At 34.6% G+C, this 13296-nt stretch overlaps 1 protein-coding gene across 2 annotated transcripts in view; it reads right to left on the reverse strand.

Annotated features, from left to right (window-relative positions):
• Nucleotides 1-13296, reverse strand: part of LOC132131973 (uncharacterized) — a 125474-nt gene that overhangs the window by 45849 nt on the left and 66329 nt on the right. The window lies entirely within an intron of this gene.

Here is a 13296-nt window from a genome sequence, read left to right on the forward strand (position 1 = left end):
AAATAAACACTAGGCTATATAATAATATAATAATTCAAGCTTACAATAAAAAGTATTTATACTAGTTTGTTCATTTTTACTCCAATTTTGAGTTTGCTAGTATAATAATTGCTTTTCCTAGGCAGACTTGACATATTGGTGTAATATATGTATAAGAAGATAGCTCAAAAAAGGACATAATGACATATACATTAAAAGCAAATAAAATTTTTAATTTGAATTATTAATGTTAGTTTAAAACATTAAGGTTATGATAACTTCAGCTTTAACAGTTTTAACCCAGCTCAGAGTGAGGAGGATACTTCAGATCCTGGTGCTACTGCCAGTGCAGGGGCCATGTTTTGGGAAGACTTTGACGAGAGGGTAGCAAGCTTGAGGCCTTCTGCTACCTCTTCTAAGACCTCAGATGCTATAAAGGTGCAGGCCTACCTTGCAGAGCCACTCTTACCCCGCACATCAGACCCTCTGGCCTGGTGGAGGAGATGTTCACCAGTATACAAAAGCCTTTCTGAAGTCACAAAGACAAGACTTTGCATTGTGGCCACATCTGTGCCATCTGAAAGAATTTTTTCCAAAACTGGGCAGATTATCTCAGATAGAAGAAACAGACTCAGCCCATCCAAGGTCAGGGAGCTTGTTTTTTTTAATGCATACATGCCTTAAAGCAAGTCCTAAAAATATAGCCACAGTGTGTTATTTATTTAAAAGCTTATTTATTTTTATTTATTTAGAAAAAGACCAGCTTGTTGTGCAATATTTTTGTTGTTGTTGTGATTTTAAAGGTAATTTGTTATTGTTATAAGGCTCCGTAGCTTTAGTATCTCTTAATTTTCATTTATTTTTATTTAAATGGTTTAAAATTATTTGGGGAATAGTTATCCTCTTTGATATAAAGTTTTTATTTTGGCACAAAAGTGTTATTTATTTTAAAATGTATTCATTTTAAATTATTATATAAAAAAAGCAAAGCTTGTTGTGCAATATTTAGTTTTAATTTTTTTCTTCTTTTTTTATATTGTACTTTTAAAGTTCATTTGTTAAGGTTATTAGACCCTGTGGCTTTATTATCTTTTAGTTTTATCTTTATTATACTTTTTTATTATTTTGATTTATTTTGGAATAGTTGTCCTCTTTGTTACAAAGCTTTAATGGCACAAAAATAAACAATAAACAACAATTCAAAAGTATGTACACAGTGTTTTTTAATGTTTATAAAGTGTCATATGTTACAAAAGTATGGTTTATACAGACAATCTGATTTAATAATTACTCTAGCCAATGTTGTCACATCACGGGACAAAAGAACGAACAACCCGAAGAACCGAAAGATGAACTAATCAATTCTCTCTCCGACTCAATACTGCATTCTTTTACTGTCTATGGTTTTAGCGTACGGGGCTGTCACGTGATTAAGGAATGACTCGACCCGACCCGAAGACTCATGAGATGAACTAATCAATTCTCTTTCCGGCTCATATTGCATTGGTTTTAGCGTATGTGGCTGTCACGTGATTAAGGAACGAGTCAAAAACCCGAAAGACCCGAACTATGAACTAATCAATTCTCTTTCCGGCTCAGACTGCATTGGGTTAGCGTATGGGGCTGTCACGTGATTAAGGAACGAGTCAAAAACCCGATAGACCCGAACTATGAACTAATCAATTCTCTTTCCGGCTCAAGACTCCATTGACTGACAGGTGAATCCATAGACATGTATGGTGAATCACTACTACTAGAACAGAACCTATAGAATAATGCGCATGCGCGACTGAACGAATCACTCCCCGAGACGACTCGTTCTTCCCGAGTCACATTAAAGATTCGTTCAAAATGAACGAATCGTTCAAGAACGACACATCACTAATGCGTATCTCGTCAGTAAAGCTGGTTCTCTAATCAGCGGTTAATTCCATCAGGTGCGTGATTTCACATAGAGCAGCTGTTACAAAACAGAGCCATTGTTAACTGAGAAGATGCGCAAATCCATGTTAATTTTCAGCGTTTATTGGCGCATCTTCTCAGTTAACAACGGTTCTGTGTATTAACAGCTGCTCTATGTGAAATCACGCACCTGATGGAATTAACCGCTGATTAGAGAACCGGCTTTACTGACGAGATGCGCATAACGATCGGCTGATCGTGATCGGAGCACCCCTATAAAGAACGGTATGTCTTCAACTTTAGCATGATAATTATTATATAATTTATATTATATAAATTATATAAAGGATAGAATATAAAGAACGGTATGTTTTCAACTTTAGCATGATAATTATTATATTATATAAATTATATAAAGGATAGGATGTTTTACATACGAATGTGAAATAACTAAATGTTTTTTTCAACCTTTAACTGTTTTAGATTATATAAATTATGGAATGTTTTATATATAAATGTGAAATAACTGAATGTCGCATATATACACTGTAAAAAATGTACTGTAGAATTTACAGGATTTTACTGGCAAAAAAAGTTGCCAATAAAATCCTGTAAAAATGATGTTAATTGCTGTAAAATGGATTACAGGACATTACTGCAAAGCAAATTACAGTTAATTGATGTATGTGGAATACAGTAGTTTGTAGTATTTTTACAGTAACATTGAATTTAACTTGTAGTTTATTTTACAGCAATATTTTGTAATTTCACTAAAGTACAGTATTTACCTGGCAAAAAAGTTGCCAATAAAGTCCTGTAAATATATTTTACAGCATTTATTTGTGATTTCATTAAATTACAGTATTTAACTGGCAACTAAAGTTGCCAATAAAATCCTGTAAATACCCCTAAATACAATATGATGTTGTAATAATTTAACAATGAAACTGCTTTAAAGAATAATGTTAACAGTAAACTATAAAATACTGATATAAATGCATTATCATGAGCTCTATCTTAATACATTTACAAATGAATAAAAATGAATAAAGTCAATGATGTTGCAAATAAGTATTTATTAAAACTGGCAGAAAGACATTGCAAGGCTTTTACTGGTAAAATAAAAATTTCAGTCTTTCAACAGTTAAAATCTTATCATAAAAATAACATAGCATCACAAATAACTACAAATACATGTAAAAAAAAAAATAAGCCATATTCAGAGTAGAAGATTAACTTTCTATAAAAATGAAGGTCAATCAACAGAATTTGTATAATTTTTGTAAAAAAAAAATGTTTTAAAGAAAATTATTAAAATAAAATGCTGGAATCAACATTAAATCACAAATTCTGTTGTTTGAGCTTATGTTCTATTAAATTAAGAATATTCCTGCAAGAGACAATTTAATAAATACATACTGAAAGTCCATCAACTTTCTGAGATGAGCACACACATGAGGGTTGTCCCTCTTCTCTGAGACTTTTCCACTTGTTTTGCCTCTATGTGTCCGTCTTGTATCCAGTGAGTGTTGTGATTCCAAGAAAACATCTGCACATAAAAACAAGCAGAAGCATCAGGATAAAGTTAAGTATTAAATGAAACTAGCTCAATAAAATAAATGTCAAAATGCCACTTATACAATACAATAAGCATTTACCAGTACTCAAAAGGTTACTCCACCCCAAAATGAAAATCTTGCCATTAATCACTTACCTCAATGTCGTTCCAAACCCGTAAAAGCTTCGTTCGTCTTCGGAACACAATTTAAGATATTTTGGATGCAACTGGGAGGATTGTGACTGTCCCACTGACTGCCAAGTAAATACAACTGTCAAGGCCCAGAAAAGTATGAAAGACATCATCAGAATAGTCCATCAGTGGTTCAACCGTAACGTTATGAAGCGACGACAATGCTTTTTGTATGAAAAGAAAACAAAAATAACGATTTCTTCAACAATTCGCCTCCTCTACGCATCAGTGTAGCACCATTTTGGAGAGTATCTGTTGGACACAAACTGCAGCTGCTGTTCTGTGTCAGCTGGGTCACATGGACACGCTTTCTATGTTTATTTATGCTTTGATTTGAACAAATACAAAAATAACGTCTTTGTTGAATAAAGTTGTTCTTTTTGTTTTCTTTGCATACAAAAAGTATTCTCGTAGCTTCGTAAAATTACAGTTGAGCCACTCTTGGCAGATGGACTATTCTGACGATGCTTTTCATACTTTTCTGGGCTTAGACATTGTTAATTGTTTGGCTGTCAGTGGGACAGATGCAAGCCTCCCGGTTCTCATTCAAAATATCTTAAATTGTGTTCTGAAGACAAACAAAGCTTTTACGGGTTTGAAATGATATTAATCACTGTTAATCACGTTAACAGTGATTAATGACTAAATTGTCATTATGGGGTTGAGTAACCCTTTAAACTAAATAAGTAACCTTTTTCGCAAATTAAACTACTTAAGTAAAACTTGTTACCTTGAAAAAATTCAAGTGTGCAAAAGATGCCTGGTCCCGGGACGCCAGACTGAAGTTGTAATAAGACTCCAAATCTAGCTACAAAGTTGAGGTATGAATTCACAACCATCTGACCCTCAAATAGTCAAAAGCCAATGGGTGGACCTGAAATTAAGAAATATAAGCAATAATGTAACCTACAATGCAGTATTTCAATATAAAATTTAATCTAAATTACAACTTTATCAAATTATTTAAAGAATTAATACATTACCTAATAAAATCAGCTTCAGAGTCTTGAAGCATCAAACATTTCTCCACATCAGCTGCTATTCTTTGCACCTACAAGACATAAAGAAAATAATCTTGTGATTTCTTTAAAGCATTTACATAAATGAGACCAAAATTAACACCGAAAATGCCATATATTTTAGAATAAACAAACTATTATAAATTATAATTATAAATTATAATATAACATTGTAGAACTGTACCACCAATCTAATTAAATAATTTACAGTGCAAAATTACAACTGCGTAATGCCATTAATGTTTTGCATTAATTTTTGAAAATACAATTTTTTGGAAAAATGCAATGATACTTTTTAAATGTGAAACTAATCCACCATTAGGTGGCAGCGAATAACTTAATGAGTGAATCAACTGAGTCATTCATTGAACCGATCCGTTCAAAAAGCTGAATCATTCAGCGAAAACAACGCTTAGTTTTGATTTGAGAATGAGCAAAATAGTTTTGATTGGATCGTTGTTTGGAACTATTTTCGTTAGTGAAATAGAACAACAGTTAATATTGTGTCTAAAAAAGTAAGTAACTTGTTAACTAATTGTTTATTGAACTATGTATTTGCAATCGTGATACTCACGCAAACAGCTCACTTGTGATGTTATATCATATGTTATAAATAAACTCAACAGTTGAACATTTACCTCATGTATTTTCTGTGAATTTATGTGTGCGGTTAAGCTTGTTTTGATGTTGAATGAAAGGTTAATATAATCAGAATCAGTCTCTCGTTTCGATGCTTCCTCAGTCTTTTTTTTCTGTTTTCTGTTTTTTTTTTTTTTTTTTTAATCAGGCTAGCTAGTCCAGTCGGGCATATAAAGATGTCTTTCACTTATTATAGTATGGCGCACGTCAATATGGGACAGTTGAACACATATAAACAAATGAACACATATAAACAAATTAAATTTCACATATTTTGCTGTTTGTCAGTTATTTCGAAAGATAACGTTAGTATAGTTACTATGACAATCGTTCGCATTGGGCTTTATGATAAAAGTTAGGTAAACACTACTTTAAATGCTCTCAATAAGAAAATGTAACTTCCAAAAATCGAGATCCAAATCCAATCCAAAATCCAAAAATTACCAAGGCCACTTCTCTAAATGTCAGGATAGGAGGCTATTGTGACATGATATCGCTTATACATTAACTCAAATAAATATAAAAAGGATTTACTTCTCAAGTATAATTGAGTGAACTTACCAGGAATTATGAATAAAGCCTCTAATCTTCAATCGTTCTCACGCTGCTCCAGTCGGCTGGGTTTCAGATTTGAATGATGCGCGCGCAATCCCATAATGCCACACTACAGTAAGTTAGTGTAAAAAGCAGGAACTATAGTGACAACACCTGCTTCTTGTAAATGAATTACAGTTGACGTGGAAATATACTGTTAACAACTGTAAAACCTTATTTGACCCATAATGCATTGCGAATAACAGCTGCATCTTGTAAAATGTTTCTACAGTAAAATTATGTAAAATTTTGCTGTAGAAACTACAGCAATTTTTTACAGTGTATACTGCTCAGGAATGTAATGGGAGAGGGCGCAGGCCTGTGACACGAGCCATATAACCACTCACGCACACACAACCATACACAAACCCATATAACTGAAACAAAGTTCAAACAACCGGCAAAAAAACATCTGTTCTCTTCATATAGCGCAAAAATACCCGTCAAAACTATGATTTAGGACTAACTAGGTCAATAGGGCAAAAGCTTCTGTCAAAACCACATGATCTATGCGTGGGGAGGGGTCCATAGGTTAACCCATGACCTCATTCGGAAAGTTCAACCCATCCATCATAAGGTCACCGGAAGTTCAACCTGTCAAAGGTCAAAGTCGTAAATCATCTTGACACAATGTGTAGTATAATTACTACTTAAAATATCTAGGCTGTAATTAGTATGCACACTATAAACGAATGTCTAGTTATTAGAACCATCTCTTAGCTCTGTATCATGCTTGAAGAACATTTTGGTTTGTGTTTGCATTTTGATTTGAGTATTTAGAGAGTAGCCTACTTTGATTATGACTGCACTTAAAAAGACTAAGAAATAACTGCTCCGTTTGTTTTTATAATTTTTTTTATTATTATTATTATTTATTTATTTTATTTTTTTGTGGAAAAAAGTTCAGATAGGAGGTCAAACATTTTAAAAACTCATTAGCCTGCAAGTACAATTCTGTAGGTCTGAAGATACTCATGAAATCACAAAAGAGAAGTCGAGTTTGTGGCAAAATATCTTACGGTGCTTGAGTTTGTCTGTTATTGCATATTATAATTAATACTCAGAAAGCAGAACTGAGATGGTATTAGTTGAAACTTTTCAAATGCATCTCTATTTTTTTTTCCAGGCATGTTTTTCGTCATTGAAGATTTCTTGTCTAGGCTCATTCTTGTGAACCCAATCTTGTGTCTGCTCTCAGATTTTTGCCTTCACTTTGATTTTGCTTAAATCTGTTTCAACGTGTGTACACTTACATTTGATTATTTTTGCATTTTAATCTGGCCTGTCATGCCAGCCCAGAAAATTAATTATTCTATTATTATTATTTTTATTATTATTATTATTATTCTGTTCTTTAATTACATTTTCATAACCAGATTTTTAACCCTAACCAAGTTTTTGCATTAAGCATTAATCTCACTGACTTTTGATACATTTCTCTTAAGCAATCGTTAGTTTGCTTAAATGGGTTGTTAACATGACATGGCATTTTGCATGAATATATGCTAGGCTGCATAGCCTGTGTTTGAGCCTGAGTCAGAAGAAATTAAAACAACCCATCACAATAACTACAACAGTCTTGTTTCAGTGTGCTATTTGCTTTTGCTTTCTTAATGATCTAAAGCTCTGAAATTTAAGAAGGCTATGCAAAGTTTTTGGAAGAGTTTCTTTAACATCCACTGACAAAACAACGTCTGAGTTTGACAGTCTTGACATTTTATCCAACAGCAGCATCGCTCTTGTGAATGATGGACAGACATATGTTGTTCATAAACACACCTCCATGATTACCAGTGTTGGGAGTAACGCTTTACAAAAATAATGCATTACAGTAACTGACTCCTTTTTGCTGTAACACATTAGTGTGAGGCATTACTTATACATTTTCAGATTGTGCCACAACATACTTTTAGCCCAAAATTTAATTGTTCAAAAAAAAAAAAAAAAGCCTTGACAGCCCACAGTCATTATGCTACACCATGATACTGGACGTAAAATGCTCTGCAGTACATTTTGTCATTTTAGAACATTAAAGTAAATGGGATGCGATTTCACATTTTCATTTCTCTGTGGCGTGTTACAAGCTCTCGGTGCATAAAGAAGATCTGTACGCAAGACGCAAAGACTAAAGTCTCAAATCCAAAGAGATATTCTTTATAAAAGTTGAGAGTCAACCACATCTACCTAAATGTCTGGTTCTAACACTCCCCCACATGTCTACATCATTATGTGGGAAGGTTGGCATAACACCACAAAAATGTCACGCAAAGAAGGAGGCATAGCTTTGATTCGTGCTGTAGTATTGTTGCTGCCGCTGCCACTGTTGTGGAGAAGCTGTGTGTTTCATTGTAAAAAGTGAAACAACTTTGTTTGGCTTTCCAAAACAGGATGATATCTAGGGTTGGGTACCGAACCCCAGTGCCAGAACGCAGAATTCGGTGCCTCTTAAATGCTTGAACGATCGATTTAAATATTTGTCCTGTTTTTTCAAAATGTACACAAGAATCATGGGCGTCGCTAGGCTTTTTTAGCGAGGCTATAGCATTTAGCTCCATAAACTGTACACTAATTTGTGATTGCCTCAGAGTCAGTCCCATTAAATTTCATATGAAAACAGCAGCAGAGCTGTATCCTCCCCGTCCTTTTCACCCCAAAGAATGGTGTTCAGACAGTTATTTAATCTTTTGCTGTAGTGTGCAAGTTAAAAAAATGTTTACATTTAGTTTGTCTCAGTTTCATATATTTCTTTGTGTAATCACTGACAGATTTGATGATGCTGAGATCATATCTCCATGTGGAGCACCGGCTGTTGTCAGACTACTTGTGCATTCAACAATCTGACTAGATTATTATTAAAATGAATGGCAAAATGAATGTTTGGACATGTAAACTGATATTTCCTACTGACACACTACACCAAAAGATATAAATAACTGGCTTAAAACCCGTTTTGGAGTGAAAATACCAATGTGCCTAAGACTTCTGCACATTACTTTACAAAGAAAATTCTTTACAAAATACATTGCTGTGAGGTGACATACAGCCAAGTATGGTGACCTTCCCCTATAGGGGAACCCAACTGATACCCAACCCTAGTGATATCTGCCTTTGAAAACTTCGCACTGTGAATCACCGCTCCTTCGTCGAATCTGCCAGCCTATCATTCAGCCCGCCAGCTGTTCCTCACTCAAAACCACCAACTACCGCTCAATCTAGCCCAAGTGTGTGATGCTGTGATTTTGTGAAAGCGAAACTATTTTGTTTGGCCTTCCAAAAGAGGACACAGCTAGAAAGCAGTGGTAAACATGCATTAACAACACCGTTAGCACAAATTTTCAGATGTGTGCAGCACATTTTGCAGAGGATGACGACTGTTTCCTGTGAGAGTAGCCTACAATGCCGGTGTCTGCTTCTATAAAGTGGGGCAGTTCCAACTTTGCAAGGAAAGTCTGGTACTTTCTGACTCACAGTCTGTAAGTAAGATTTTTATATTTAAAGAATTTGCCACTGATGATTCAAATGTGAGTTTTGAGCAGTGTAGAGTTGCGCTTGTTTGTTTCTCTGATCACAAATGCAGACATGGTTTTATGTTTACGCAGTGCGATAGGCAATTCGCAAAAAGACATACAAAGACATACACACAAGCATAAATCATTATAATCAGCTATAATATAATGACCTCATTTATAATGGGTTTTATTGTTTTTGTCTTGTCGCGCAGAGCATTAAACATTATTTTAAGACACCTGGCATTACAGTATGGTGAGGGGCGTAACATTTCCGTCACACACTTGAGGTATTCGGCCAAACACAACACACTGGATAAGATGACGATGCATGTTACAGGGATGCTGAGAGGAAATAGTGACATCATGATTCTGCTGATTTCAAAACTGGGTGATTCAGAACTTGTCAACATTACAAATGAAAACATTGCAGAGGTAAAACACACAGTAATGCTCAAACCTGGATCAGCGATGAGAGACTGGAGTTCATGATCTTCACTTTGTGTAAATTCACATTTACAATGAAAGACGCAGAGCTACTCATCCTGAAAATAAGACTCTCATTGAGTTTCACTGTGACACACTTGAGGGACATTACAGTCAAATGATGAATACAGTAAAACACTTTAAAAAGAGAGGCTTAAAATGACATTTTAGAAAAATTAATAATTGGGTTTACATACATTACATGTTGCTGTTGTTCTCAGATGTTGTAATTTCAACAGTCTGTTTTCACATTCGACACTGCTGATCTTGTTTCCTTCACTTTTCTTACTAAAACACTTTTTAATCAAAGAAAGAGGATGCTTATGATTTAGGTTTATCATTTAAATAGGTCATACTGACTTCCTTTGAGTTTGATGATTAACTTTTTATTTAACCTTTTTGTTTATTTATTGTAGTCAGTAAGATCTATTTAAATTAACATTCATTTTAAATGAGATTTGCAAAACATTTTTTTGCATGTTTTTTTTTTCATTTTCAATTAATATCAAGTAGAAATCTAAATAGACAAAACATTCTTTAAAAAAAAGACATAACTGTCACCAGTCCTGTCCATGGACTTCCATACACTTGCCCTGCCATTATATTGACTGTCACGCCACACAGATCGTTACACATCACCCTGGACTACATTTCCCATGATCCCATGCTTTATTGATTTCCTGTTTCCTATCCTAGTCCTGTGTTGTTATACAGTCAATGGTCCTGTCACAGTACAAACGAAGTACAATAATTAATTCAAATAAATTTCTAAAAAAAATTAAAAAAAATAAATAAATAAATAAACTAATGCAATTCTCCAAAAAGGCTTTTTCGTGTTCCAAAGGTTGTATGTACCTAGTTACAAAACTTATGAGTTCGCCAGTGTCCTCGTCATTGTGTGTACAGTGCACAAATGTTTAGAAAAGATATACTGTAATTCACCAAAATGTTTTAGTTTTTTTATGTTACAAATAGTACATTGCTAGTGACTAGACTGACTTATAAATACATGAAAGTTTATGCCAATACCTGTATGGACAGTAAACACATATTTTAAATGTAGTAATTTATCAATAAGTTTATGTTCCAAAGGTTGTAGTACATTGCTAGTTATGAGATTGTTTGTTTATAAAAGAAGAAAATCACAACTCAAAAACAACTTTGCTTGGACAACTTATCATTATGCAGCTTTGAGAATCATTTAATTTAAATCTAGATAATTGTCTTTATTAAATCATATTGTAAGTGAAACTCAGGTCAATTTAGCTCAAAGGGAATCATTTAAGATTTTAAAGGGAATTTGAACAGAATCACTGTTTCACGGCTGATCACTGAGACACCCTGCGATTCACTGAACGAGCCGTTTAACATCAAATCTGCGCTGGATATTAATATCCAAACTATAGTGAAAACACTATCAATTAGCACAGTAACAAGATCGGCAGTTTAAGACATTAACTTGTAAACACAAAACAAAAGATACTTCTCTTTTCAATATGAATAAGGCTTTATTAGATAAATCTAAGATATATAAACTAATCTAACACATAAGCACACGCACTCAGACATTCATACAAGTTGCAGGAAGATAGAAAGTTAGGGAAGAATGAGTTTAAGAGAATGAAAATGTGGAATCCCAAGTTTACAGCAATACGTTAAATTGCATAGACATGAACAGCCCTCAATCACTTAATTAACCCTCGCATTGAGTTCCTCAGTGACTATAATTAAAATTATATTAGATACACCAGTACAAATGTGAGTTTGGAGATAGTTACTTGCATCGCCTGTTTAACAGGGTTCCCTTTGTTGTCGTTGAGAAGGGGGTTTCCCGATGTCGCAGATTGGCTGGAAGTTCAGTAGTCGTTGAAGTGACGTCTTGGGAAGCCCGTGGTTGGGCGTTGGCTGAAGATGCGGAGTTGTGGGCTGGTTGGAGACACGGCGTTACAAAACTTAACTCAGAACATGAAACTCTCAAACAGAAAAGAAAAGAAACTTAAGTAAAAGAACAAAAGTAAAGTCTGACAAGACTAGGTGGTGTTTCTTCTCATCGTGGCAAAGTAGCAGCAGGCGTGCAGGCCGACGCACGCTGGAACCGCACTCAAAGAACGCTAAAAGTGTTGCCTAAAAGCAGCAGCTGAAAAGCAAACGCTAAAAGCTAAAAGCCGGCATGACTGATAGCAAAAGCTAAACGCAAGCTAAAATCAATATTTGATGGTGTCCTGAGTATTTAAACCGGCCTTTTGGCCACACCTCAAATGTTGTCTTGACCAATCAGATATTGTCTTTGCTCGGGGTATCATAAATCATATGTTATCTTATCAAGCACGTGGTCAGAATATTCCCACTCTTGACTGAGAATAAGACTGATATTCATATTTAAATCATTTTGAGTTCATTTTGGTCCATTTATATCTAGAAAAGACAGTTTCTTTGCCATTATCTGACATAAGGATGTTCTGTGAAGACCAGAGGTTAAAAGGCCCCCTTAGGAATTTCAGTCTGGTTCTGCTAGGTGAGGGGAAGTCAATCCAAGGATCGACTTTGTTACCTTCATGGGTTTACATGTGATGGCCGGTGTTCCTGTCTTTCTGTCCAGAACAGGAATATGCTCGAAAAGGTGACTAAAATGGGCAGGAAAATTACTGGATCTGAGGTTAAAAGCATCTCCAATCTCGCAGATCAGTATACCCCCAATTTGGCTCTGAGGATACTGGATGATCCATCCCACCCACTTTTTTCAGAGTTTTCACCCCTCCCCTTTGGACGCAGATTTCGAATGTCCCTAACAAAAACTAAACGTGCCATTACATCATTTGTGCCGAGGAGCATTCAGTTACTGAACAGATCAGACAAAGGCACATAGACATTTTTAAATGTGTACTATTGATTATTTGTTTAATTATTTACTGATTTATTTTAGTGATTAGATTGATAATTGTATGTCAACACCATTGCTGTGTTGTTGTTTGTTTTGTTTTACTTTTTACTGTATCCTTTATGTTACCTGTGTTAATGTTAAATGTGGCTCCCTTGAGTGCAAAACAAATTCCCCTCGGGGCAATAAAGGTTTCATCATCATCATCTCAATTACTTTCCCCAAATTTGACAATCTATTCTCTGAATTGAAATTTTTAATAATTGTTCTAATGGTGTTAATTAGAAGCTGTTCTGTGAAAGAGTTGGTTGGTTGGTTATCTTGCTTCTGACTTGTGGCACTAGAAATTATTTACAACCTCCTGTTGCCTTTCTTAGGAATTCGGCTCGTGTTTCAACCACAGTCCTGATCGACTCTTTAATTTGTCTGGATCGGGTCTGATACGCTACAATATTTTATGATAGTAAATTACATGTAACACAATAAATAAATATAAAAACCCTGTGTCATATAAACTACCATTCAAATATTTGGGGGCAGATT

This window comes from Carassius carassius, chromosome 48 (genome assembly GCF_963082965.1).
Source record: "Carassius carassius chromosome 48, fCarCar2.1, whole genome shotgun sequence".
Lineage (NCBI taxonomy): Eukaryota > Metazoa > Chordata > Actinopteri > Cypriniformes > Cyprinidae > Carassius > Carassius carassius.